Here is a 22,674-nt window from a genome sequence, read left to right on the forward strand (position 1 = left end):
TTGGGTGTATAAAATCAGTAATAGACAGCGCAGAGACTTGTCCTACCAGCCCACTCTGCAGGGACCTGTTTCTGAGCTCCTTGTTGAGCCCCGATAGAGTGGCATCAAACATTATATTACAAAAAATATTGATCCCAATGCAGTACACCATATCGACGTGAAATTGGCAGGTGCACTCACTGGATGAGTCGAAGTGTAAAAAGCGACCCATCCAGATACAACAATGCAAAAGCCTACAACACCTGGTATTCCCAGGCAGTCTCCCATCCACGTATTAACCAGGCTCGACTCTGCTTACCTTCCGAGATCAGACGAGATCGGGCACATTCAGGGTGCGATGGTCGTAAGCCATGCTTGGAAAGACCTGTCGCAAATTCAGATGTATAAAACAATCAACATTCAACTATACTTCTGGAGGTCATCGCTCATAAAACCTTTATTCTGAGCTCCTGGTTGAGTCCCGAAAGAGTGGCATCAAACATTATTTTTCGAGAAAATATTGATCCCAATGCAGTACACCATATCGTCGTGAAATTGGCACGTGCACTCACTGGATGAGTCGAAGTGTAAAAAGCGACCCATCCAGATACAACAATGCAAAAGCCTACAACACCTGGTATTCCCAGGCAGTCTCCCTTCCAAGTACTAATCAGGCTCGACCATGCTTAGCTTCCGAGATCAGACGAGATCGGGCGCATTCAGGGTGATATGGTCGCAGGCCATGCTTGGAAATACCTGTCGCACATTCAGATGTATAAAACAATCAACATTCAACTATACTTCTCGAGGTCATCGCTCATAAAACCTTTAATCTGAGCTCCTGGTTGAGCCCCGAAAGAGTGGCATTAAACATTATTTTACATGAAAATATTCATCCCAATGCAGTACACCATATCGACGTGAAATTGACAGGTGCACTCACTGCATGAGTCGAAGTGTAAAAAGCGTGCCATCCAGATCCAAATATACAAAAGCCTACAACACCTGGTACTCCCAGGCAGTCTCCCATGCAAGTACTAACCAGACTCGACCGTGCTTAGCTTCCGAGATCAGATGAGATCGTGCGCATTCAGGGTGATATGGTCGTAGGCAATGCTGGGAAAGACCTGTCGCACATTCAGATGTATTATACAATCAACATTCAACTATACTTCTGGAGGTCATCGCTCAAAAAACCTTTATACTGGTAGAAACGAAGTTGTAAACTGAGTGTACCAGCCTGCAATAGATTAATGTGTCCGTCCGTCCGTCCCCTTTCAATACTTTAACGAAGTGAAATCTCGTGCTGTTGGGTGTATAAAATCAGTAATAGACAGCGCAGAGACTTGTCCTACCAGCCCACTCTGCAGGGACCTGTTTCTGAGCTCCTGGTTGAGCCCCGAAAGAGTGGCATCAAACATTTTATTACAAAAAATATTGATCCCAATGCAGTACACCATATTGACGTGAAATTGGCAGGTGCACTAACTGGATGAGTCGAAGTGTAAAAAGCGATCCATCCAGATACAACAATGCAAAAGCCTACAACACCTGGTATTCCCAGGCAGTCTCCCATCCAAGTACTAACCAGGCTCGACCATGCTTAGCTTCCGAGATCAGACGAGATCGGGCGCATTCAGGGTGATATGGTCGTAGGCCGTGCTTGCAGAGACCTGTCGAACACTCATATGTATAAAACAATCAACATTCAACTATACTCCTGGAGGTCATCGCTCGTGAAAACGTTTATTCTGAGCTCCTGGTTTAGCCCCGAAAGAGTGGCATCAAACAGTATTTTACAAAAAATATTGATCCCAATGCAGTACACCATATCGACGTGAAATTGGCAGGTGCACTTACTGGATGAGTGGAAGTGTAAAAAGCAACCCATCCAGATACAACAATGCAAAAGCCTACAAAACCTGGTATTCCCAGGCAGTCTCCCATCCAAGTACTAACCAGGCTCGACTCTGCTTAGCTTTCGAGATCAGACGAGATCTGGCGCATCCAGGGTGAGACGGTCGTAGGCCATGCTTGGAAAGACCTGTCGCACATTCAGATGTATTAAACTATCAACATTCAACTATACTTCTGGAGGTCATCGCTCAAAAAACCTTTATACTGGTAGAAACGAAGTTGTAAACTGAGTGTACCAGCCTGCAATAGATTAATGTGTCCGTCCGTCCGTCCCCTTTTAATACTTTAACGAAGTGAAATCTCGTGCTGTTGGGTGTATATAATCAGTAATAGACAGCGCAGAGACTTGTCCTACCAGCCCACTCTGCAGGGACCTGTTTCTGAGCTCCTGGTTTAGCCCCGAAAGAGTGGCATCAAACAGTATTTTACAAAAAATATTGATCCCAATGCAGTACACCATATCGACGTGAAATTGGCATGTGCACTAACTGGATGAGTCGAAGTGTAAAAAGCGACCCATCCAGATACAACAATGCAAAAGCCTACAACACCTGGTATTCCCAGGCAGTCTCCCATCCAAGTACTAACCAGGCTCGACTCTGCTTAGATTCCGAGATCAGACGAGATCGGGCGCATTCAGGGTGCGATGGTCGTAGGCCATGCTTGGAAAGACCTGTCGCACATTCAGATGTATAAAACAATCAACATTCAACTATACTTCTGGAGGTCATCGCTCATAAAACCTTTATTCTGAGCTCCTGGTTGAGCCCCGAAAGAGTAGCATCAAACATTATTTTACGAGAAAATATTCATCCCAATGCAGTACACCATATCGACGTGAAATTGGCACGTGCACTCACTGGATGAGTCGAAGTTTAAAAAGCGACCCATCCAGATACAACAATGCAAAAGCCTACAACACCTGGTATTCCCAGGCAGTCTCCCATCCAAGTACTAACCAGGCTCGACCATGCTAAGCTTCCGAGATCAGACGAGATCGGGCGCATTCAGGGTGCGATGGTCGTAGGCCATGCTTGGAAAGACCTGTCGCACATTCAGATGTATAAAACAATCAACATTCAACTATACTTCTGGAGGTCATCGCTCATAAAACGTTTATTCTGAGCTCCTGGTTGAGCCCCGAAAGAGTAGCATCAAACATTATTTTACGAGAAAATATTGATCCCAATGCAGTACACCATATCGACGTGAAATTGGCACGTGCACTCACTGGATGAGTCGAAGTGTAAAAAGCGACCCATCCAGATACAACAATGCAAAAGCCTACAACACCTGGTATTCCCAGGCAGTCTCCCATCCAAGTACTAACCAGGCTCGACCATGCTTAGCTTCCGAGATCAGACGAGATCGGGCGCATTCAGGGTGATATGGTCGTAGGCCGTGCTTGCAGAGACCTGTCGAACACTCATATGTATAAAACAATCAACATTCAACTATACTCCTGGAGGTCATCGCTCGTGAAAACGTTTATTCTGAGCTCCTGGTTTAGCCCCGAGAGAGTGGCATCAAACAGTATTTTACAAGAAAATATTGATCCCAATGCAGTACACCATATCGACGTGAAATTGGCAGATGCACTTACTGGATGAGTGGAAGTGTAAAAAGCGACCCATCCAGATCGAAAAATACAAAAGCCTACAACACCTGGTATTTCCAGGCAGTCTCCCATCCAAGTACTATCCAAGCTCGACCCTGCTTAGCTTCCGAGATCAGACGAGATCGGGCGCATTCTGGGTGATATGGTCGTAGGACATGCTTGGAAAGACCTGTCGCACATTCAGATGTATAAAACAATCAACATTCAACTATACTTCTGGAGGTCATCGCTCATAAAACCTTTATTCTGAGCTCATGGTTGTGCCCCGAAAGAGTGGCATCAAACATTATTTTACAAGAAAATATTCATCCCAATGCAGTACCATATCGACGTGAAATTGACAGGTGCACTCACTGCATGAGTCGAAGTGTAAAAAGCGAGCCAACCAGATCCAAATATACAAAAGCCTACAACACCTGGTATTCCCAGGCAGTCTCCCATCCAAGTACTAACCAGACTCGACCGTGCTTAGCTTCCGATATCAGACGAGATCGGGCGCATTCAGGGTGATGTGGTCGTAGGCCATGCTTGGAAAGACCTGTTGCACAGTCAGATGTATAAAACAATCAACATTCAACTATACTTCTGGAGGTCATCGCTCATAAAACCTTTATTCTGAGCTCCTGGTTGAGCCCGAAAGAGTGGCATCAAACATTATTTTACAAGAAAATATTCATCCCAATGCAGTACCATATCGACGTGAAATTGACAGGTGCACTCACTGCATGAGTCGAAGTGTAAAAAGCGAGCCAACCAGATCCAAATATACAAAAGCCTACAACACACGGTATTCCCAGGCAGTCTCCCATCTAAGTACTAACCAGACTCGACCGTGCTTAGCTTCCGATATCAGACGAGATCGGGCGCATTCAGGGTGATGTGGTCGTAGGCCATGCTTGGGAAGACCTGTTGCACATTCAGATGTATAAAACAATCAACATTCAACTATACTTCTGGAGGTCATCGCTCAAAAAACCTTTATACTGGTAGAAACGAAGTTGTAAACTGAGCGTACCAGCCTGCAATAGATAAATGTGTCCGTCCGTCCGTCCCCTTTCAATACTTTAACGAAGTGAAATCTCGTGCTGTTGGTTGTATAAAATCAGTAATAGACAGCGCAGAGACTTGTCCTACCAGCCCACCCTGCGGGGACCTGTTTCTGAGCTCCTGGTTGAGCCAAGAAAGAGTGGCATCAAACATTATTTTACAAAAAATATTGATCCCAATGCAGTACACCATATCGACGTGAAATTGGCAGGTGCACTCACTGAATGAGTCGAAGTGTAAAAAGCGACCCATCCAGATACAACAATGCAAAAGCCTACAACACCTGGTATTCCCAGGCAGTCTCCCATCCAAGAACTAACCAGGCTCGACCACGCTTAGCTTCCGAGATCAGACGAGATCGGGCGCATTCAGGGTTATATGGTCGTAGGCCGTGCATGCAGAGACCTGTCGAACACTCATATGTATAAAACAATCAACATTCAACTATATTTCTGGAGGTCATCGCTCGTGAAAACGTGTATTCTGAGCTGCTAGTTTAGCCCCGAATGAGTGGCATCAAACAGTATGTTACAAGAAAATATTGATCCCAATGCAGTACACCATATCGACGTGAAATTGGCAGGTGCACTCACTGGATGAGTCGAAGTGTAAAAAGCGACCCATCCAGAAACAACAATGCAAAAGCCTACAACACCTGGTATTCCCAGGAAGTCTCCCATCCAAGTTCTAATCAGGCTCGACCATGCTTAGCTTCCGAGATCAGACGAGATCGGGCGCATTCAGGGTGATATGGTCGTAGGCCATGCTTGGAAAGACCTGTCGCACATTCAGATGTATAAAACAATCAACATTCAACTATACTTCTGGAGGTCATCGCTCGTGAAAACGTTTATTCTGAGCTCCTGGTTTAGCCCCGAAAAAGTGGCATCAAACAGTATTTTACAAAAAATATTGATCCCAATGCAGTACACCATATCGACGTGAAATTGGCAGGTGCACTAACTGGATGAGTCGAAGTGTAAAAAGCGCCCCATCCAGATACAACAATGCAAAAGCCTACAACACCTGGTATTCCCAGGCAGTCTCCCATCCAAGTACTAACCAGGCTCGACTCTGCTTAGCTTCCGAGATCAGACAAGATCGGGCGCATTCAGGGTGAGATGGTCGTAGGCCATGCTTGGAAATACCTGTCGCACATTCAGATGTATTAAACAATCAACATTCAACTATACTTCTGGAGGTCATCGCTCAAAAAACCGTTATACTGGTAGAAACGAAGTTGTAAACTGAGTGTACCAGCCTGCAATAGATTAATGTGTCCGTCCGTCCGTCCGTCCCCTTTCAATACTTTAACGAAGTGAAATCTCGTGCTGTTGGGTGTATAAATTCAGTAATAGACAGCGCAGAGACTTGTCCTACCAGCCCAATCTGCAGGGACCTGTTTCTGAGCTCCTGGTTGAGCCCCGAAAGAGTGGCATCAAACATTATATTACAAAAAATATTGATCCCAATGCAGTACACCATATCGACGTGAAATTGGCAGGTGCACTCACTGGATGAGTCGAAGTGTAAAAAGCGACCCATCCAGATACAACAATGCAAAAGCCTACAACACCTGGTATTCCCAGGCAGTCTCCCATCCAAGTACTAACCAGGCTCGACCATGCTTAGCTTCCGAGATCAGACGAGATCGGGCGCATTCAGGGTGATATGGTCGTAGGCCGTGCGTGCAGAGACCTGTCGAACACTCATATGTATAAAACAATCAACATTCAACTATACTCCTGGAGGTCATCGCTCGTGAAAACGTGTATTCTGAGCTGCTAGTTTAGCCCCGAATGAGTGGCATCAAACAGTATGTTACAAGAAAATATTGATCCCAATGCAGTACACCATATCGACGTGAAATTGGCAGGTGCACTCACTGGATGAGTCGAAGTGTAAAAAGCGACCCATCCAGAAACAACAATGCAAAAGCCTACAACACCTGGTATTCCCAGGAAGTCTCCCATCCAAGTTCTAATCAGGCTCGACCATGCTTAGCTTCCGAGATCAGACGAGATCGGGCGCATTCAGGGTGATATGGTCGTAGGCCATGCTTGGAAAGACCTGTCGCACATTCAGATGTATAAAACAATCAACATTCAACTATACTTCTGGAGGTCATCGCTCGTGAAAACGTTTATTCTGAGCTCCTGGTTTAGCCCCGAAAAAGTGGCATCAAACAGTATTTTACAAAAAATATTGATCCCAATGCAGTACACCATATCGACGTGAAATTGGCAGGTGCACTAACTGGATGAGTCGAAGTGTAAAAAGCGCCCCATCCAGATACAACAATGCAAAAGCCTACAACACCTGGTATTCCCAGGCAGTCTCCCATCCAAGTACTAACCAGGCTCGACTCTGCTTAGCTTCCGAGATCAGACAAGATCGGGCGCATTCAGGGTGAGATGGTCGTAGGCCATGCTTGGAAATACCTGTCGCACATTCAGATGTATTAAACAATCAACATTCAACTATACTTCTGGAGGTCATCGCTCAAAAAACCTTTATACTGGTAGAAACGAAGTTGTAAACTGAGTGTACCAGCCTGCAATAGATTAATGTGTCCGTCCGTCCGTCCGTCCCCTTTCAATACTTTAACGAAGTGAAATCTCGTGCTGTTGGGTGTATAAATTCAGTAATAGACAGCGCAGAGACTTGTCCTACCAGCCCACTCTGCAGGGACCTGTTTCTGAGCTCCTGGTTGAGCCCCGAAAGAGTGGCATCAAACATTATATTACAAAAAATATTGATCCCAATGCAGTACACCATATCGACGTGAAATTGGCAGGTGCACTCACTGGATGAGTCGAAGTGTAAAAAGCGACCCATCCAGATACAACAATGCAAAAGCCTACAACACCTGGTATTCACAGGCAGTCTCCCATCCAAGTACTAACCAGGCTCGACCATGCTTAGCTTCCGAGATCAGACGAGATCGGGCGCATGCAGGGTGATATGGTCGTAGGCCGTGCTTGCAGAGACCTGTCAAACACTTATATGTATAAAACAATCAACATTCAACTATACTCCTGGAGGTCATCGCTCGTGAAAACGTTTATTCTGAGCTCCTGGTTTAGCCCCGAAAGAGTGGCATCAAACAGTATTTTACAAAAAATATTGATCCCAATGCAGTACACCATATCGACGTGAAATTGGCAGGTGCACTAACTGGATGAGTCGAAGTGTAAAAAGCGACCCATCCAGATACAACAATGCAAAAGCCTACAACACCTGGTATTCCCAGGCAGTCTCCCATCCAAGTACTAACCAGGCTCGACTCTGCTTAGCTTCCGAGATCAGACAAGACCGGGCGCATTCAGGGTGAGATGGTCGTAGGCCATGCTTGGAAATACCTGTCGCACATTCAGATGTATTAAACAATCAACATTCAACTATACTTCTGGAGGTCATCGCTCAAAAAACCTTTATACTGGTAGAAACGAAGTTGTAAACTGAGTGTACCAGCCTGCAATAGATTAATGTGTCCGTCCGTCCGTCCCCTTTCAATACTTTAACGAAGTGAAATCTCGTGCTGTTGGGTGTATAAATTCAGTAATAGACAGCGCAGAGACTTGTCCTACCAGCCCACTCTGCAGGGACCTGTTTCTGAGCTCCTGGTTGAGCCCCGAAAGAGTGGCATCAAACATTATATTACAAAAAATATTGATCCCAATGCAGTACACCATATCGACGTGAAATTGGCAGGTGCACTCACTGGATGAGTCGAAGTGTAAAAAGCGACCCATCCAGATACAACAATGCAAAAGCCTACAACATCTGGTATTCACAGGCAGTCTCCCATCCAAGTACTAACCAGGCTCGACCATGCTTAGCTTCCGAGATCAGACGAGATCGGGCGCATGCAGGGTGATATGGTCGTAGGCCGTGCTTGCAGAGACCTGTCAAACACTTATATGTATAAAACAATCAACATTCAACTATACTCCTGGAGGTCATCGCTCGTGAAAACGTTTATTCTGAGCTCCTGGTTTAGCCCCAAAAGAGTGGCATCAAACAGTATTTTACAAAAAATATTGATCCCAATACAGTACACCATATCGACGTGAAATTGGCCGGTGCACTAACTGGATGAGTCGAAGTGTAAAAAGCGACCCATTCAGATACAACAATGCAAAAGCCTACAACACCTGGTTTTCCCAGGCAGTCTCCCATCCAAGTACTAAGCAGGCTCGACCCTGCTTAGCTTCCGAGATCAGACGAGATCGGGCGCATTCAGGGTGAGCTGGTCGTAGGCCATGCTTGGAAAGACCTGTCGCACATTCAGATGTATTAAACAATCAACATTCAACTATACTTCTGGAGATCATCGCTCAAAAAACCTTTATACCGGTAGAAACGAAATTGTAAACTGAGTGTACCAGCCTGCAATAGATTAATGTGTCCGTCCGTCCGTCCCCTTTCAATACTTTAACGAAGTGAAATCTCGTGCTGTTGGGTGTATAAAATCAGTAATAGACAGCGCAGAGACTTGTCCTACCAGCCCACTCTGCAGGGACCTGTTTCTGAGCTCCTGGTTGAGCCCCGAAAGAGTGGCATCAAACATTATATTACAAAAAATATTGATCCCAATGCAGTACACCATATCGACGTGAAATTGGCAGGTGCATTCACTGGATGAGTCGAAGTGTAAAAAGCGACCCATCCAGATACAACAATGCAAAAGCCTACAACACCTGGTATTCACAGGCAGTCTCCCATCCAAGTACTAACCAGGCTCGACCATGCTTAGCTTCCGAGATCAGACGAGATCGGGCGCATTCAGGGTGATATGGTCGTAGGCTGTGCTTGCAGAGACCTGTCAAACACTCATATGTATAAAACAATCAACATTCAACTATACTCCTGGAGGTCATCGCTCGTGAAAACGTTTATTCTGAGCTCCTGGTTTAGCCCCGAAAGAGTGGCATCAAACAGTATTTTACAAAAAATATTGATCCCAATGCAGTACACCATATCGACGTGAAATTGGCAGGTGCACTAACTGGATGAGTCGAAGTGTAAAAAGCGACCCATCCAGATACAACAATGCAAAAGCCTACAACACCTGGTATTCCCAGGCAGTCTCCCATCCAAGTACTAACCAGGCTCGACCATGCTAAGCTTCCGAGATCAGACGAGATCGGGCGCATTCAGGGTGCGATGGTCGTAGGCCATGCTTGGAAAGACCTGTCGCACATTCAGATGTATAAAACAATCAACATTCAACTATACTTCTGGAGGTCATCGCTCATAAAACGTTTATTCTGAGCTCCTGGTTGAGCCCCGAAAGAGTAGCATCAAACATTATTTTACGAGAAAATATTGATCCCAATGCAGTACACCATATCGACGTGAAATTGGCACGTGCACTCACTGGATGAGTCGAAGTGTAAAAAGCGACCCATCCAGATACAACAATGCAAAAGCCTACAACACCTGGTATTCCCAGGCAGTCTCCCATCCAAGTACTAACCAGGCTCGACCATGCTTAGCTTCCGAGATCAGACGAGATCGGGCGCATTCAGGGTGATATGGTCGTAGGCCGTGCTTGCAGAGACCTGTCGAACACTCATATGTATAAAACAATCAACATTCAACTATACTCCTGGAGGTCATCGCTCGTGAAAACGTTTATTCTGAGCTCCTGGTTTAGCCCCGAGAGAGTGGCATCAAACAGTATTTTACAAGAAAATATTGATCCCAATGCAGTACACCATATCGACGTGAAATTGGCAGATGCACTTACTGGATGAGTGGAAGTGTAAAAAGCGACCCATCCAGATCGAAAAATACAAAAGCCTACAACACCTGGTATTTCCAGGCAGTCTCCCATCCAAGTACTATCCAAGCTCGACCCTGCTTAGCTTCCGAGATCAGACGAGATCGGGCGCATTCTGGGTGATATGGTCGTAGGACATGCTTGGAAAGACCTGTCGCACATTCAGATGTATAAAACAATCAACATTCAACTATACTTCTGGAGGTCATCGCTCATAAAACCTTTATTCTGAGCTCATGGTTGTGCCCCGAAAGAGTGGCATCAAACATTATTTTACAAGAAAATATTCATCCCAATGCAGTACCATATCGACGTGAAATTGACAGGTGCACTCACTGCATGAGTCGAAGTGTAAAAAGCGAGCCAACCAGATCCAAATATACAAAAGCCTACAACACCTGGTATTCCCAGGCAGTCTCCCATCCAAGTACTAACCAGACTCGACCGTGCTTAGCTTCCGATATCAGACGAGATCGGGCGCATTCAGGGTGATGTGGTCGTAGGCCATGCTTGGAAAGACCTGTTGCACAGTCAGATGTATAAAACAATCAACATTCAACTATACTTCTGGAGGTCATCGCTCATAAAACCTTTATTCTGAGCTCCTGGTTGAGCCCGAAAGAGTGGCATCAAACATTATTTTACAAGAAAATATTCATCCCAATGCAGTACCATATCGACGTGAAATTGACAGGTGCACTCACTGCATGAGTCGAAGTGTAAAAAGCGAGCCAACCAGATCCAAATATACAAAAGCCTACAACACACGGTATTCCCAGGCAGTCTCCCATCTAAGTACTAACCAGACTCGACCGTGCTTAGCTTCCGATATCAGACGAGATCGGGCGCATTCAGGGTGATGTGGTCGTAGGCCATGCTTGGGAAGACCTGTTGCACATTCAGATGTATAAAACAATCAACATTCAACTATACTTCTGGAGGTCATCGCTCAAAAAACCTTTATACTGGTAGAAACGAAGTTGTAAACTGAGCGTACCAGCCTGCAATAGATAAATGTGTCCGTCCGTCCGTCCCCTTTCAATACTTTAACGAAGTGAAATCTCGTGCTGTTGGTTGTATAAAATCAGTAATAGACAGCGCAGAGACTTGTCCTACCAGCCCACCCTGCGGGGACCTGTTTCTGAGCTCCTGGTTGAGCCAAGAAAGAGTGGCATCAAACATTATTTTACAAAAAATATTGATCCCAATGCAGTACACCATATCGACGTGAAATTGGCAGGTGCACTCACTGAATGAGTCGAAGTGTAAAAAGCGACCCATCCAGATACAACAATGCAAAAGCCTACAACACCTGGTATTCCCAGGCAGTCTCCCATCCAAGAACTAACCAGGCTCGACCACGCTTAGCTTCCGAGATCAGACGAGATCGGGCGCATTCAGGGTTATATGGTCGTAGGCCGTGCATGCAGAGACCTGTCGAACACTCATATGTATAAAACAATCAACATTCAACTATATTTCTGGAGGTCATCGCTCGTGAAAACGTGTATTCTGAGCTGCTAGTTTAGCCCCGAATGAGTGGCATCAAACAGTATGTTACAAGAAAATATTGATCCCAATGCAGTACACCATATCGACGTGAAATTGGCAGGTGCACTCACTGGATGAGTCGAAGTGTAAAAAGCGACCCATCCAGAAACAACAATGCAAAAGCCTACAACACCTGGTATTCCCAGGAAGTCTCCCATCCAAGTTCTAATCAGGCTCGACCATGCTTAGCTTCCGAGATCAGACGAGATCGGGCGCATTCAGGGTGATATGGTCGTAGGCCATGCTTGGAAAGACCTGTCGCACATTCAGATGTATAAAACAATCAACATTCAACTATACTTCTGGAGGTCATCGCTCGTGAAAACGTTTATTCTGAGCTCCTGGTTTAGCCCCGAAAAAGTGGCATCAAACAGTATTTTACAAAAAATATTGATCCCAATGCAGTACACCATATCGACGTGAAATTGGCAGGTGCACTAACTGGATGAGTCGAAGTGTAAAAAGCGCCCCATCCAGATACAACAATGCAAAAGCCTACAACACCTGGTATTCCCAGGCAGTCTCCCATCCAAGTACTAACCAGGCTCGACTCTGCTTAGCTTCCGAGATCAGACAAGATCGGGCGCATTCAGGGTGAGATGGTCGTAGGCCATGCTTGGAAATACCTGTCGCACATTCAGATGTATTAAACAATCAACATTCAACTATACTTCTGGAGGTCATCGCTCAAAAAACCGTTATACTGGTAGAAACGAAGTTGTAAACTGAGTGTACCAGCCTGCAATAGATTAATGTGTCCGTCCGTCCGTCCGTCCCCTTTCAATACTTTAACGAAGTGAAATCTCGTGCTGTTGGGTGTATAAATTCAGTAATAGACAGCGCAGAGACTTGTCCTACCAGCCCAATCTGCAGGGACCTGTTTCTGAGCTCCTGGTTGAGCCCCGAAAGAGTGGCATCAAACATTATATTACAAAAAATATTGATCCCAATGCAGTACACCATATCGACGTGAAATTGGCAGGTGCACTCACTGGATGAGTCGAAGTGTAAAAAGCGACCCATCCAGATACAACAATGCAAAAGCCTACAACACCTGGTATTCCCAGGCAGTCTCCCATCCAAGTACTAACCAGGCTCGACCATGCTTAGCTTCCGAGATCAGACGAGATCGGGCGCATTCAGGGTGATATGGTCGTAGGCCGTGCGTGCAGAGACCTGTCGAACACTCATATGTATAAAACAATCAACATTCAACTATACTCCTGGAGGTCATCGCTCGTGAAAACGTGTATTCTGAGCTGCTAGTTTAGCCCCGAATGAGTGGCATCAAACAGTATGTTACAAGAAAATATTGATCCCAATGCAGTACACCATATCGACGTGAAATTGGCAGGTGCACTCACTGGATGAGTCGAAGTGTAAAAAGCGACCCATCCAGAAACAACAATGCAAAAGCCTACAACACCTGGTATTCCCAGGAAGTCTCCCATCCAAGTTCTAATCAGGCTCGACCATGCTTAGCTTCCGAGATCAGACGAGATCGGGCGCATTCAGGGTGATATGGTCGTAGGCCATGCTTGGAAAGACCTGTCGCACATTCAGATGTATAAAACAATCAACATTCAACTATACTTCTGGAGGTCATCGCTCGTGAAAACGTTTATTCTGAGCTCCTGGTTTAGCCCCGAAAAAGTGGCATCAAACAGTATTTTACAAAAAATATTGATCCCAATGCAGTACACCATATCGACGTGAAATTGGCAGGTGCACTAACTGGATGAGTCGAAGTGTAAAAAGCGCCCCATCCAGATACAACAATGCAAAAGCCTACAACACCTGGTATTCCCAGGCAGTCTCCCATCCAAGTACTAACCAGGCTCGACTCTGCTTAGCTTCCGAGATCAGACAAGATCGGGCGCATTCAGGGTGAGATGGTCGTAGGCCATGCTTGGAAATACCTGTCGCACATTCAGATGTATTAAACAATCAACATTCAACTATACTTCTGGAGGTCATCGCTCAAAAAACCTTTATACTGGTAGAAACGAAGTTGTAAACTGAGTGTACCAGCCTGCAATAGATTAATGTGTCCGTCCGTCCGTCCCCTTTCAATACTTTAACGAAGTGAAATCTCGTGCTGTTGGGTGTATAAATTCAGTAATAGACAGCGCAGAGACTTGTCCTACCAGCCCACTCTGCAGGGACCTGTTTCTGAGCTCCTGGTTGAGCCCCGAAAGAGTGGCATCAAACATTATATTACAAAAAATATTGATCCCAATGCAGTACACCATATCGACGTGAAATTGGCAGGTGCACTCACTGGATGAGTCGAAGTGTAAAAAGCGACCCATCCAGATACAACAATGCAAAAGCCTACAACACCTGGTATTCACAGGCAGTCTCCCATCCAAGTACTAACCAGGCTCGACCATGCTTAGCTTCCGAGATCAGACGAGATCGGGCGCATGCAGGGTGATATGGTCGTAGGCCGTGCTTGCAGAGACCTGTCAAACACTTATATGTATAAAACAATCAACATTCAACTATACTCCTGGAGGTCATCGCTCGTGAAAACGTTTATTCTGAGCTCCTGGTTTAGCCCCGAAAGAGTGGCATCAAACAGTATTTTACAAAAAATATTGATCCCAATGCAGTACACCATATCGACGTGAAATTGGCAGGTGCACTAACTGGATGAGTCGAAGTGTAAAAAGCGACCCATCCAGATACAACAATGCAAAAGCCTACAACACCTGGTATTCCCAGGCAGTCTCCCATCCAAGTACTAACCAGGCTCGACTCTGCTTAGCTTCCGAGATCAGACAAGACCGGGCGCATTCAGGGTGAGATGGTCGTAGGCCATGCTTGGAAATACCTGTCGCACATTCAGATGTATTAAACAATCAACATTCAACTATACTTCTGGAGGTCATCGCTCAAAAAACCTTTATACTGGTAGAAACGAAGTTGTAAACTGAGTGTACCAGCCTGCAATAGATTAATGTGTCCGTCCGTCCGTCCCCTTTCAATACTTTAACGAAGTGAAATCTCGTGCTGTTGGGTGTATAAATTCAGTAATAGACAGCGCAGAGACTTGTCCTACCAGCCCACTCTGCAGGGACCTGTTTCTGAGCTCCTGGTTGAGCCCCGAAAGAGTGGCATCAAACATTATATTACAAAAAATATTGATCCCAATGCAGTACACCATATCGACGTGAAATTGGCAGGTGCACTCACTGGATGAGTCGAAGTGTAAAAAGCGACCCATCCAGATACAACAATGCAAAAGCCTACAACATCTGGTATTCACAGGCAGTCTCCCATCCAAGTACTAACCAGGCTCGACCATGCTTAGCTTCCGAGATCAGACGAGATCGGGCGCATGCAGGGTGATATGGTCGTAGGCCGTGCTTGCAGAGACCTGTCAAACACTTATATGTATAAAACAATCAACATTCAACTATACTCCTGGAGGTCATCGCTCGTGAAAACGTTTATTCTGAGCTCCTGGTTTAGCCCCAAAAGAGTGGCATCAAACAGTATTTTACAAAAAATATTGATCCCAATACAGTACACCATATCGACGTGAAATTGGCCGGTGCACTAACTGGATGAGTCGAAGTGTAAAAAGCGACCCATTCAGATACAACAATGCAAAAGCCTACAACACCTGGTTTTCCCAGGCAGTCTCCCATCCAAGTACTAAGCAGGCTCGACCCTGCTTAGCTTCCGAGATCAGACGAGATCGGGCGCATTCAGGGTGAGCTGGTCGTAGGCCATGCTTGGAAAGACCTGTCGCACATTCAGATGTATTAAACAATCAACATTCAACTATACTTCTGGAGATCATCGCTCAAAAAACCTTTATACCGGTAGAAACGAAATTGTAAACTGAGTGTACCAGCCTGCAATAGATTAATGTGTCCGTCCGTCCGTCCCCTTTCAATACTTTAACGAAGTGAAATCTCGTGCTGTTGGGTGTATAAAATCAGTAATAGACAGCGCAGAGACTTGTCCTACCAGCCCACTCTGCAGGGACCTGTTTCTGAGCTCCTGGTTGAGCCCCGAAAGAGTGGCATCAAACATTATATTACAAAAAATATTGATCCCAATGCAGTACACCATATCGACGTGAAATTGGCAGGTGCATTCACTGGATGAGTCGAAGTGTAAAAAGCGACCCATCCAGATACAACAATGCAAAAGCCTACAACACCTGGTATTCACAGGCAGTCTCCCATCCAAGTACTAACCAGGCTCGACCATGCTTAGCTTCCGAGATCAGACGAGATCGGGCGCATTCAGGGTGATATGGTCGTAGGCTGTGCTTGCAGAGACCTGTCAAACACTCATATGTATAAAACAATCAACATTCAACTATACTCCTGGAGGTCATCGCTCGTGAAAACGTTTATTCTGAGCTCCTGGTTTAGCCCCGAAAGAGTGGCATCAAACAGTATTTTACAAAAAATATTGATCCCAATGCAGTACACCATATCGACGTGAAATTGGCAGGTGCACTAACTGGATGAGTCGAAGTGTAAAAAGCGACCCATCCAGATACAACAATGCAAAAGCCTACAACACCTGGTTTTCCCAGGCAGTCTCCCATCCAAGTACTAACCAGGCTCGACCATGCTTAGCTTCCGAGATCAGACGAGATCGGGCGCATTCAGGGTGAGATGGTCGTAGGCCATGCTTGGAAAGACCTGTAGCACATTCAGATGTATTAAACAATCAACATTCAACTATACTTCTGGAGGTCATCGCTCAAAAAATCTTTATACTGGTAGAAACGAAGTTGTAAACTGAGTGTACCAGCCTGCAATAGATTAATGTGTCCGTCCGTCCGTCCGACCCCTTTCAATACTTTAACGAAGTGAAATCTCGTGCTGTTGGGTGTATACAATCAGTAATAGACAGCGCAGAGACTTGTCCTACCAGCCCACTCTGCAGGGACCTGTTTCTGAGCTCCTGGTTGAGCCCCGAAAGAGTGGCATCAAACATTACATTACAAAAAATATTGATCCCAATGCAGTACACCATATCGACGTGAAATTTGCAGGTGCACTCACTGGATGAGTCGAAGTGTAAAAAGCGACCCATCCAGATACAACAATGCAAAAGCCTACAACACCTGGTATTCCCAGGCAGTCTCCCATCCAAGTACTACCCAGGCTCGACCATGCTTAGCTTCCGAGATCAGACGAGATCGGGCGCATTGAGGGTGATATAGTCGTAGGCCGTGCTTGCAGAGACCTGTCGCACATTCAGATGTATTAAGCAATCAACATTCAACTATACTTCTGGAGGTCATCGCTCAAAAAACCTTTATACTGGTAGAAACGAAGTTGTAAACTGAGTGTACCAGCTTGCAATAGATTAATGTGTCCGTCCGTCCGTCCGTCCCCTTTCAATACTTTAACGAAGTGAAATCTCGTGCTGTTGGGTGTATAACATCAGTAATAGACAGCGCAGAGACTTGTCCTACCAGCCCACTCTGCAGGGACCTGTTTCTGAGCTCCTGGTTGAGCCCCGAAAGAGTGGCATCAAACATTATATTACAAAAAATATTGATCCCAATGCAGTACACCATATCGACGTGAAATTGGCAGGTGCACTCACTGGATGAGTCGAAGTGTAAAAAGCGACCCATCCAGATACAACAATGCAAAAGCCTGCAACACCTGGTATTCCCAGGCAGTCTCCTATCCAAGTACTAACCAGGCTCGACCATGCTTAGCTTCCGAGATCAGACGAGATCGGGCGCATTCAGGGTGAGATGGTCGTAGGCAGTGCTTGCAGAGACCTGTCGAACACTCATATGTATAAAACAATCAACATTCAACTATACTCCTGGAGGTCATCGCTCGTGAAAACGTTTATTCTGAGCTCCTGGTTTAGCCCCGAAAGAGTGGCATCAAACAGTATTTTACAAAAAATATTGATCCCAATGCAGTACACCCTATCGACGTGAAATTGGCAGGTGCACTAACTGGATGAGTCGAAGTGTAAAAAGCGACCCATCCAGATACAACAATGCAAAAGCCTACAACACCTGGTATTCCCAGGCAGTCTCCCATCCAAGAACTAACCAGGCTCGACCATGCTTAGCTTCCGAGATCAGACGAGATCGGGGGCATTCAGGGTGATATGGTCGTAGGCCGTGCTTGCAGAGACCTGTCGAACACTCATATGTATAAAACAATCAATATTCAACTATACACCTGGAGGTCATCGCTCGTGAAAACGTTTATTCTGAGCTCCTGGTTTAGCCCCGAAAGAGTGGCATCAAACAGTATTTTACAAAAAATATTGATCCCAATGCAGTACACCATATCGACGTGAAATTGGCAGGTGCACTAACTGGATGAGTAGAAGTGTAAAAAGCGACCCATCCAGATACAACAATGCAAAAGCCTACAACACATGGTTTTCCCAGGCAGTCTCCCATCCAAGTACTAACCAGGCTCGACTCTGCTTAGCTTCCGAGATCAGACGAGATTGGGCGCATTCAGGGTGAGATGGTCGTAGGCCATGCTTGGAAAGACCTGTCGCACATTCAGATGTATTAAACAATCAACATTCAACTATACTTCTGAAGGTCATCGCTCAAAAAACCTTTATACTGGTAGAAACGAAGATGTAAACTGAGTGTACCAGCCTGCAATAGATTAATGTGTCCGTCCGTCCGTCCCCTTTCAATACTTTAACGAAGTGAAATCTCGTGCTGTTGGGTGTATAACATCAGTAATAGACAGCGCAGAGACTTGTCCTACCAGCCCACTCTGCAGGGACCTGTTTCTGAGCTCCTGGTTGAGCCCCGAAAGAGTGGCATCAAACATTATATTACAAAAAATATTGATCCGAATGCAGTACACCATATCGACGTGAAATTGGCAGGTGCACTCACTGGATGAGTCGAAGTGTAAAAAGCGACCCATCCAGATACAACAATGCAAAAGCCTACAACACCTGGTATTCCCAGGCAGTCTCCCATCCAAGTACTAACCAGGCTCGACCATGCTTAGCTTCCGAGATCAGACGAGATCGGGCGCATTCAGGGTGATATGGTCGTAGGCCGTGCTTGCAGAGACCTGTCGAACACTCATATGTATAAAACAATCAACATTCAACTATACTCCTGGAGGTCATCGCTCATGAAAACGTTTATTCTGAGCTCCTGGTTTAGCCCCGAAAGAGTGGCATCAAACAGTATTTTACAAAAAATATTGATCCCAATGCAGTACACCATATCGACGTGATATTGGCAGGTGCACTAACTGGATGAGTCGAAGTGTAAAAAGCGACCCATCCAGATACAACAATGCAAAAGCCTACAACACCTGGTATTCCCAGGCAGTCTCCCATCCAAGAACTAACCAGGCTCGACCATGCTTAGCTTCCGAGATCAGACGAGATCGGGCGCATTCAGGGTGAGCTGGTCGTAGGCCATGCTTGGAAAGACCTGTCGCACATTCAGATGTATTAAACAATCAACATTCAACTATACTTCTGGAGGTCATCGCTCAAAAAACCTTTATACTGGTAGAAACGAAGTTGTAAACTGAGTGTACCAGCCTGCAATAGATTAATGTGTCCGTCCGTCCGTCCCCTTTCAATACTTTACCGAAGTGAAATCTCGTGCTGTTGGGTGTATAAAATCAGTAATAGACAGCGCAGAGACTTGTCCTACCAGCCCACTCTGCAGGGACCTGTTTCTGAGCTCCTGGTTGAGCCCCGAAAGAGTGGCATCAAACATTATATTACAAAAATTATTGATCCCAATGCAGTACACCATATCGATGTGAAATTGGCAGGTGCTCTCACTGGATGAGTCGAAGTGTAAAAAGCGACCCATCCAGATACAAAAATGCAAAAGCCTACAACACCTGGTATTCCCAGGCAGTCTCCCATCCAAGTACTAACCGGGCTCGACCATGCTTACCTTCTGAGATCAGACGAGATCGGGCGCATTCAGGGTGATATGGTCGTAGGCCGTGCTTGCAGAGACCTGTCGAACACTCATATGTATAAAACAATCAACATTCAACTATACTCCTGGTGGTCATCGCTCCTGAAAACGTTGATTCTGAGCTCCTGGTTTAGCCCCGAAAGAGTGGCATCAATCAGTATTTTACAAAAAATATTGATCCCAATGCAGTACACCATATCGCCGTGAAATTGGCAGGTGCACTAACTGGATGAGTCGAAGTGTAAAAAGCGACCCATCCAGATACAACAATGCAAAAGCCTACAACACCTGGTATTCCCAGGCAATCTCCCATGCAAGTACTAACCAGGCTCGATCATGCTTAGCTTCCGAGATCAGCCGAGAATTGGCGCATTCAGGGTGATATGGTCGTAGGCCGTGCTTGCAGAGACCTGTCGAACACTCATATGTATAAAACAATCAACATTCAACTATACTCCTGGAGGTCATCGCTCGTGAAAACGTTTATTCTGAGCTCCTGGTTTAACCCCGAAAGAGTGGCATCAAACATTATATTACAAAAAATATTGATCCCAATGCAGTACACCATATCGACGTGAAATTGGCAGGTGCACTCACTGGATGAGTCGAAGTGTAAAAAGCGACCCATCCAGATACAACAATGCAAAAGCCTACAACACCTGGTATTCCCAGGCAGTCTCCCATCCAAGTACTAACCAGGCTCGACCATGCTTAGCTTCCGAGATCAGACGAGATCGGGCGCATTCAGGGTGATATGGTCGTAGGCCGTGCTTGCAGAGACCTGTCGAACACTCATATGTATAAAACAATCAACATTCAACTATGCTCCTGGAGGTCATCGCTCATGAAAACGTTTATTCTGAGCTCCTGGTTTAGCCCCGAAAGAGTGGCATCAAACAGTATTTTACAAAAAATATTGATCCCAATGCAGTACACCATATCGACGTGATATTGGCAGGTGCACTAACTGGATGAGTCGAAGTGTAAAAAGCGACCCATCCAGATACAACAATGCAAAAGCCTACAACACCTGGTATTCCCAGGCAGTCTCCCATCCAAGAACTAACCAGGCTCGACCATGCTTAGCTTCCGAGATCAGACGAGATCGGGCGCATTCAGGGTGAGCTGGTCGTAGGCCATGCTTGGAAAGACCTGTCGCACATTCAGATGTATTAAACAATCAACATTCAACTATACTTCTGGAGGTCATCGCTCAAAAAACCTTTATACTGGTAGAAACGAAGTTGTAAACTGAGTGTACCAGCCTGCAATAGATTAATGTGTCCGTCCGTCCGTCCCCTTTCAATACTTTACCGAAGTGAAATCTCGTGCTGTTGGGTGTATAAAATCAGTAATAGACAGCGCAGAGACTTGTCCTACCAGCCCACTCTGCAGGGACCTGTTTCTGAGCTCCTGGTTGAGCCCCGAAAGAGTGGCATCAAACATTATATTACAAAAATTATTGATCCCAATGCAGTACACCATATCGATGTGAAATTGGCAGGTGCTCTCACTGGATGAGTCGAAGTGTAAAAAGCGACCCATCCAGATACAAAAATGCAAAAGCCTACAACACCTGGTATTCCCAGGCAGTCTCCCATCCAAGTACTAACCGGGCTCGACCATGCTTACCTTCTGAGATCAGACGAGATCGGGCGCATTCAGGGTGATATGGTCGTAGGCCGTGCTTGCAGAGACCTGTCGAACACTCATATGTATAAAACAATCAACATTCAACTATACTCCTGGTGGTCATCGCTCCTGAAAACGTTGATTCTGAGCTCCTGGTTTAGCCCCGAAAGAGTGGCATCAATCAGTATTTTACAAAAAATATTGATCCCAATGCAGTACACCATATCGCCGTGAAATTGGCAGGTGCACTAACTGGATGAGTCGAAGTGTAAAAAGCGACCCATCCAGATACAACAATGCAAAAGCCTACAACACCTGGTATTCCCAGGCAGTCTCCCATTCGAGTACTAACCGGGCTCGACCATGCTTAGCTTCCGAGATCAGACGAGATCGGGCGCATTCAGGGTGATATAGTCGTAGGCCGTGCTTGCAGAGACCTGTCGCACATTCAGATGTATTAAGCAATCAACATTCAACTATACTTCTGGAGGTCATCGCTCAAAAAACCTTTATACTGGTAGAAACGAAGTTGTAAACTGAGTGTACCAGCCTGCAATAGATTAATGTGTCCGTCCGTCCGTCCCCTTTCAATACTTTAACGAAGTGAAATCTCGTGCTGTTGGGTGTATAACATCAGTAATAGACAGCGCAGAGACTTGTCCTACCAGCCCACTCTGCAGGGACCTGTTTCTGAGCTCCTGGTTGAGCCCCGAAAGAGTGGCATCAAACATTATATTACAAAAAATATTGATCCCAATGCAGTACACCATATCGACGTGAAATTGGCAGGTGCACTCACTGGATGAGTCGAAGTGTAAAAAGCGACCCATCCAGATACAACAATGCAAAAGCCTACAACACCTGGTATTCCCAGGCAGTCTCCCATCCAAGTACTAACCAGGCTCGACCATGCTTAGCTTCCGAGATCAGACGAGATCGGGCGCATTCAGGGTGATATGGTCGTAGGCCGTGCTTGCAGAGACCTGTCGAACACTCATATGTATAAAACAATCAACATTCAACTATACTCCTGGAGGTCATCGCTCATGAAAACGTTTATTCTGAGCTCCTGGTTTAGCCCCGAAAGAGTGGCATCAAACAGTATTTTACAAAAAATATTGATCCCAATGCAGTACACCATATCGACGTGATATTGGCAGGTGCACTAACTGGATGAGTCGAAGTGTAAAAAGCGACCCATCCAGA

At 45.6% G+C, this 22,674-nt stretch overlaps 43 non-coding genes and 9 pseudogenes across 43 annotated transcripts; all 52 read right to left on the bottom strand.

Annotated features, from left to right (window-relative positions):
- Nucleotides 1-230: 230 nt before the first annotated feature.
- Nucleotides 231-349, bottom strand: LOC142928531 (5S ribosomal RNA; annotated as a pseudogene).
- Nucleotides 350-601: 252 nt separating this feature from the next.
- LOC142926876 (5S ribosomal RNA) lies at nucleotides 602-720 on the bottom strand. The gene has a single exon (XR_012943800.1). It is a non-coding gene; the product is annotated as a 5S ribosomal RNA (ribosomal RNA).
- A 252-nt stretch (nucleotides 721-972) lies between these two features.
- Nucleotides 973-1,091, bottom strand: LOC142927794 (5S ribosomal RNA). Its single transcript, XR_012944718.1, has one exon. It is a non-coding gene; the product is annotated as a 5S ribosomal RNA (ribosomal RNA).
- A 427-nt stretch (nucleotides 1,092-1,518) lies between these two features.
- LOC142927237 (5S ribosomal RNA) lies at nucleotides 1,519-1,637 on the bottom strand. The gene has a single exon (XR_012944162.1). It is a non-coding gene; the product is annotated as a 5S ribosomal RNA (ribosomal RNA).
- A 252-nt stretch (nucleotides 1,638-1,889) lies between these two features.
- LOC142928463 (5S ribosomal RNA) lies at nucleotides 1,890-2,008 on the bottom strand (annotated as a pseudogene).
- Nucleotides 2,009-2,435: 427 nt separating this feature from the next.
- LOC142928063 (5S ribosomal RNA) lies at nucleotides 2,436-2,554 on the bottom strand (annotated as a pseudogene).
- A 252-nt stretch (nucleotides 2,555-2,806) lies between these two features.
- On the bottom strand, nucleotides 2,807-2,925 carry LOC142928056 (5S ribosomal RNA; annotated as a pseudogene).
- A 252-nt stretch (nucleotides 2,926-3,177) lies between these two features.
- Nucleotides 3,178-3,296, bottom strand: LOC142927249 (5S ribosomal RNA). The gene has a single exon (XR_012944174.1). It is a non-coding gene; the product is annotated as a 5S ribosomal RNA (ribosomal RNA).
- A 253-nt stretch (nucleotides 3,297-3,549) lies between these two features.
- LOC142927551 (5S ribosomal RNA) lies at nucleotides 3,550-3,668 on the bottom strand. Its single transcript, XR_012944475.1, has one exon. It is a non-coding gene; the product is annotated as a 5S ribosomal RNA (ribosomal RNA).
- A 250-nt stretch (nucleotides 3,669-3,918) lies between these two features.
- LOC142927717 (5S ribosomal RNA) lies at nucleotides 3,919-4,037 on the bottom strand. The gene has a single exon (XR_012944641.1). It is a non-coding gene; the product is annotated as a 5S ribosomal RNA (ribosomal RNA).
- A 249-nt stretch (nucleotides 4,038-4,286) lies between these two features.
- LOC142928384 (5S ribosomal RNA) lies at nucleotides 4,287-4,405 on the bottom strand (annotated as a pseudogene).
- A 427-nt stretch (nucleotides 4,406-4,832) lies between these two features.
- On the bottom strand, nucleotides 4,833-4,951 carry LOC142927915 (5S ribosomal RNA). Its single transcript, XR_012944840.1, has one exon. It is a non-coding gene; the product is annotated as a 5S ribosomal RNA (ribosomal RNA).
- Nucleotides 4,952-5,204: 253 nt separating this feature from the next.
- LOC142927186 (5S ribosomal RNA) lies at nucleotides 5,205-5,323 on the bottom strand. Its single transcript, XR_012944111.1, has one exon. It is a non-coding gene; the product is annotated as a 5S ribosomal RNA (ribosomal RNA).
- Nucleotides 5,324-5,575: 252 nt separating this feature from the next.
- On the bottom strand, nucleotides 5,576-5,694 carry LOC142927197 (5S ribosomal RNA). Its single transcript, XR_012944122.1, has one exon. It is a non-coding gene; the product is annotated as a 5S ribosomal RNA (ribosomal RNA).
- Nucleotides 5,695-6,125: 431 nt separating this feature from the next.
- LOC142927260 (5S ribosomal RNA) lies at nucleotides 6,126-6,244 on the bottom strand. The gene has a single exon (XR_012944185.1). It is a non-coding gene; the product is annotated as a 5S ribosomal RNA (ribosomal RNA).
- Nucleotides 6,245-6,497: 253 nt separating this feature from the next.
- LOC142927187 (5S ribosomal RNA) lies at nucleotides 6,498-6,616 on the bottom strand. Its single transcript, XR_012944112.1, has one exon. It is a non-coding gene; the product is annotated as a 5S ribosomal RNA (ribosomal RNA).
- Nucleotides 6,617-6,868: 252 nt separating this feature from the next.
- Nucleotides 6,869-6,987, bottom strand: LOC142927198 (5S ribosomal RNA). The gene has a single exon (XR_012944123.1). It is a non-coding gene; the product is annotated as a 5S ribosomal RNA (ribosomal RNA).
- A 431-nt stretch (nucleotides 6,988-7,418) lies between these two features.
- On the bottom strand, nucleotides 7,419-7,537 carry LOC142926400 (5S ribosomal RNA). Its single transcript, XR_012943325.1, has one exon. It is a non-coding gene; the product is annotated as a 5S ribosomal RNA (ribosomal RNA).
- A 252-nt stretch (nucleotides 7,538-7,789) lies between these two features.
- LOC142927722 (5S ribosomal RNA) lies at nucleotides 7,790-7,908 on the bottom strand. Its single transcript, XR_012944646.1, has one exon. It is a non-coding gene; the product is annotated as a 5S ribosomal RNA (ribosomal RNA).
- Nucleotides 7,909-8,335: 427 nt separating this feature from the next.
- On the bottom strand, nucleotides 8,336-8,454 carry LOC142927521 (5S ribosomal RNA). The gene has a single exon (XR_012944445.1). It is a non-coding gene; the product is annotated as a 5S ribosomal RNA (ribosomal RNA).
- A 252-nt stretch (nucleotides 8,455-8,706) lies between these two features.
- On the bottom strand, nucleotides 8,707-8,825 carry LOC142927100 (5S ribosomal RNA). The gene has a single exon (XR_012944025.1). It is a non-coding gene; the product is annotated as a 5S ribosomal RNA (ribosomal RNA).
- A 427-nt stretch (nucleotides 8,826-9,252) lies between these two features.
- On the bottom strand, nucleotides 9,253-9,371 carry LOC142925920 (5S ribosomal RNA). The gene has a single exon (XR_012942844.1). It is a non-coding gene; the product is annotated as a 5S ribosomal RNA (ribosomal RNA).
- A 252-nt stretch (nucleotides 9,372-9,623) lies between these two features.
- On the bottom strand, nucleotides 9,624-9,742 carry LOC142928057 (5S ribosomal RNA; annotated as a pseudogene).
- A 252-nt stretch (nucleotides 9,743-9,994) lies between these two features.
- Nucleotides 9,995-10,113, bottom strand: LOC142927271 (5S ribosomal RNA). The gene has a single exon (XR_012944196.1). It is a non-coding gene; the product is annotated as a 5S ribosomal RNA (ribosomal RNA).
- Nucleotides 10,114-10,366: 253 nt separating this feature from the next.
- Nucleotides 10,367-10,485, bottom strand: LOC142927552 (5S ribosomal RNA). The gene has a single exon (XR_012944476.1). It is a non-coding gene; the product is annotated as a 5S ribosomal RNA (ribosomal RNA).
- A 250-nt stretch (nucleotides 10,486-10,735) lies between these two features.
- LOC142927718 (5S ribosomal RNA) lies at nucleotides 10,736-10,854 on the bottom strand. The gene has a single exon (XR_012944642.1). It is a non-coding gene; the product is annotated as a 5S ribosomal RNA (ribosomal RNA).
- Nucleotides 10,855-11,103: 249 nt separating this feature from the next.
- Nucleotides 11,104-11,222, bottom strand: LOC142928385 (5S ribosomal RNA; annotated as a pseudogene).
- A 427-nt stretch (nucleotides 11,223-11,649) lies between these two features.
- LOC142927916 (5S ribosomal RNA) lies at nucleotides 11,650-11,768 on the bottom strand. Its single transcript, XR_012944841.1, has one exon. It is a non-coding gene; the product is annotated as a 5S ribosomal RNA (ribosomal RNA).
- A 253-nt stretch (nucleotides 11,769-12,021) lies between these two features.
- Nucleotides 12,022-12,140, bottom strand: LOC142927188 (5S ribosomal RNA). Its single transcript, XR_012944113.1, has one exon. It is a non-coding gene; the product is annotated as a 5S ribosomal RNA (ribosomal RNA).
- Nucleotides 12,141-12,392: 252 nt separating this feature from the next.
- LOC142927199 (5S ribosomal RNA) lies at nucleotides 12,393-12,511 on the bottom strand. Its single transcript, XR_012944124.1, has one exon. It is a non-coding gene; the product is annotated as a 5S ribosomal RNA (ribosomal RNA).
- Nucleotides 12,512-12,942: 431 nt separating this feature from the next.
- Nucleotides 12,943-13,061, bottom strand: LOC142927282 (5S ribosomal RNA). Its single transcript, XR_012944207.1, has one exon. It is a non-coding gene; the product is annotated as a 5S ribosomal RNA (ribosomal RNA).
- Nucleotides 13,062-13,314: 253 nt separating this feature from the next.
- On the bottom strand, nucleotides 13,315-13,433 carry LOC142927189 (5S ribosomal RNA). The gene has a single exon (XR_012944114.1). It is a non-coding gene; the product is annotated as a 5S ribosomal RNA (ribosomal RNA).
- A 252-nt stretch (nucleotides 13,434-13,685) lies between these two features.
- Nucleotides 13,686-13,804, bottom strand: LOC142927200 (5S ribosomal RNA). The gene has a single exon (XR_012944125.1). It is a non-coding gene; the product is annotated as a 5S ribosomal RNA (ribosomal RNA).
- Nucleotides 13,805-14,231: 427 nt separating this feature from the next.
- LOC142926402 (5S ribosomal RNA) lies at nucleotides 14,232-14,350 on the bottom strand. Its single transcript, XR_012943327.1, has one exon. It is a non-coding gene; the product is annotated as a 5S ribosomal RNA (ribosomal RNA).
- Nucleotides 14,351-14,602: 252 nt separating this feature from the next.
- Nucleotides 14,603-14,721, bottom strand: LOC142927723 (5S ribosomal RNA). The gene has a single exon (XR_012944647.1). It is a non-coding gene; the product is annotated as a 5S ribosomal RNA (ribosomal RNA).
- A 427-nt stretch (nucleotides 14,722-15,148) lies between these two features.
- On the bottom strand, nucleotides 15,149-15,267 carry LOC142927522 (5S ribosomal RNA). The gene has a single exon (XR_012944446.1). It is a non-coding gene; the product is annotated as a 5S ribosomal RNA (ribosomal RNA).
- A 252-nt stretch (nucleotides 15,268-15,519) lies between these two features.
- On the bottom strand, nucleotides 15,520-15,638 carry LOC142927101 (5S ribosomal RNA). Its single transcript, XR_012944026.1, has one exon. It is a non-coding gene; the product is annotated as a 5S ribosomal RNA (ribosomal RNA).
- Nucleotides 15,639-16,065: 427 nt separating this feature from the next.
- Nucleotides 16,066-16,184, bottom strand: LOC142925921 (5S ribosomal RNA). Its single transcript, XR_012942845.1, has one exon. It is a non-coding gene; the product is annotated as a 5S ribosomal RNA (ribosomal RNA).
- Nucleotides 16,185-16,436: 252 nt separating this feature from the next.
- On the bottom strand, nucleotides 16,437-16,555 carry LOC142926366 (5S ribosomal RNA). The gene has a single exon (XR_012943291.1). It is a non-coding gene; the product is annotated as a 5S ribosomal RNA (ribosomal RNA).
- Nucleotides 16,556-16,986: 431 nt separating this feature from the next.
- LOC142926692 (5S ribosomal RNA) lies at nucleotides 16,987-17,105 on the bottom strand. The gene has a single exon (XR_012943616.1). It is a non-coding gene; the product is annotated as a 5S ribosomal RNA (ribosomal RNA).
- Nucleotides 17,106-17,536: 431 nt separating this feature from the next.
- Nucleotides 17,537-17,655, bottom strand: LOC142926918 (5S ribosomal RNA). Its single transcript, XR_012943842.1, has one exon. It is a non-coding gene; the product is annotated as a 5S ribosomal RNA (ribosomal RNA).
- Nucleotides 17,656-17,907: 252 nt separating this feature from the next.
- Nucleotides 17,908-18,026, bottom strand: LOC142926869 (5S ribosomal RNA). Its single transcript, XR_012943793.1, has one exon. It is a non-coding gene; the product is annotated as a 5S ribosomal RNA (ribosomal RNA).
- A 252-nt stretch (nucleotides 18,027-18,278) lies between these two features.
- Nucleotides 18,279-18,397, bottom strand: LOC142928164 (5S ribosomal RNA; annotated as a pseudogene).
- Nucleotides 18,398-18,824: 427 nt separating this feature from the next.
- Nucleotides 18,825-18,943, bottom strand: LOC142927293 (5S ribosomal RNA). Its single transcript, XR_012944218.1, has one exon. It is a non-coding gene; the product is annotated as a 5S ribosomal RNA (ribosomal RNA).
- A 252-nt stretch (nucleotides 18,944-19,195) lies between these two features.
- LOC142927861 (5S ribosomal RNA) lies at nucleotides 19,196-19,314 on the bottom strand. The gene has a single exon (XR_012944785.1). It is a non-coding gene; the product is annotated as a 5S ribosomal RNA (ribosomal RNA).
- A 427-nt stretch (nucleotides 19,315-19,741) lies between these two features.
- On the bottom strand, nucleotides 19,742-19,860 carry LOC142927253 (5S ribosomal RNA). Its single transcript, XR_012944178.1, has one exon. It is a non-coding gene; the product is annotated as a 5S ribosomal RNA (ribosomal RNA).
- A 252-nt stretch (nucleotides 19,861-20,112) lies between these two features.
- LOC142928624 (5S ribosomal RNA) lies at nucleotides 20,113-20,231 on the bottom strand (annotated as a pseudogene).
- Nucleotides 20,232-20,483: 252 nt separating this feature from the next.
- Nucleotides 20,484-20,602, bottom strand: LOC142927304 (5S ribosomal RNA). Its single transcript, XR_012944229.1, has one exon. It is a non-coding gene; the product is annotated as a 5S ribosomal RNA (ribosomal RNA).
- Nucleotides 20,603-20,854: 252 nt separating this feature from the next.
- Nucleotides 20,855-20,973, bottom strand: LOC142927863 (5S ribosomal RNA). The gene has a single exon (XR_012944787.1). It is a non-coding gene; the product is annotated as a 5S ribosomal RNA (ribosomal RNA).
- Nucleotides 20,974-21,400: 427 nt separating this feature from the next.
- LOC142927254 (5S ribosomal RNA) lies at nucleotides 21,401-21,519 on the bottom strand. The gene has a single exon (XR_012944179.1). It is a non-coding gene; the product is annotated as a 5S ribosomal RNA (ribosomal RNA).
- Nucleotides 21,520-21,771: 252 nt separating this feature from the next.
- Nucleotides 21,772-21,890, bottom strand: LOC142926737 (5S ribosomal RNA). Its single transcript, XR_012943661.1, has one exon. It is a non-coding gene; the product is annotated as a 5S ribosomal RNA (ribosomal RNA).
- Nucleotides 21,891-22,317: 427 nt separating this feature from the next.
- On the bottom strand, nucleotides 22,318-22,436 carry LOC142927315 (5S ribosomal RNA). The gene has a single exon (XR_012944240.1). It is a non-coding gene; the product is annotated as a 5S ribosomal RNA (ribosomal RNA).
- Nucleotides 22,437-22,674: the final 238 nt, after the last annotated feature.

The sequence above is a fragment of the Petromyzon marinus genome, chromosome 23, assembly GCF_048934315.1.
Source record: "Petromyzon marinus isolate PM22_M1 ecotype Great Lakes invasive population chromosome 23, UKy_Petmar_22M1.pri1.0, whole genome shotgun sequence".
Classification (NCBI taxonomy): domain Eukaryota; kingdom Metazoa; phylum Chordata; class Hyperoartia; order Petromyzontiformes; family Petromyzontidae; genus Petromyzon; species Petromyzon marinus.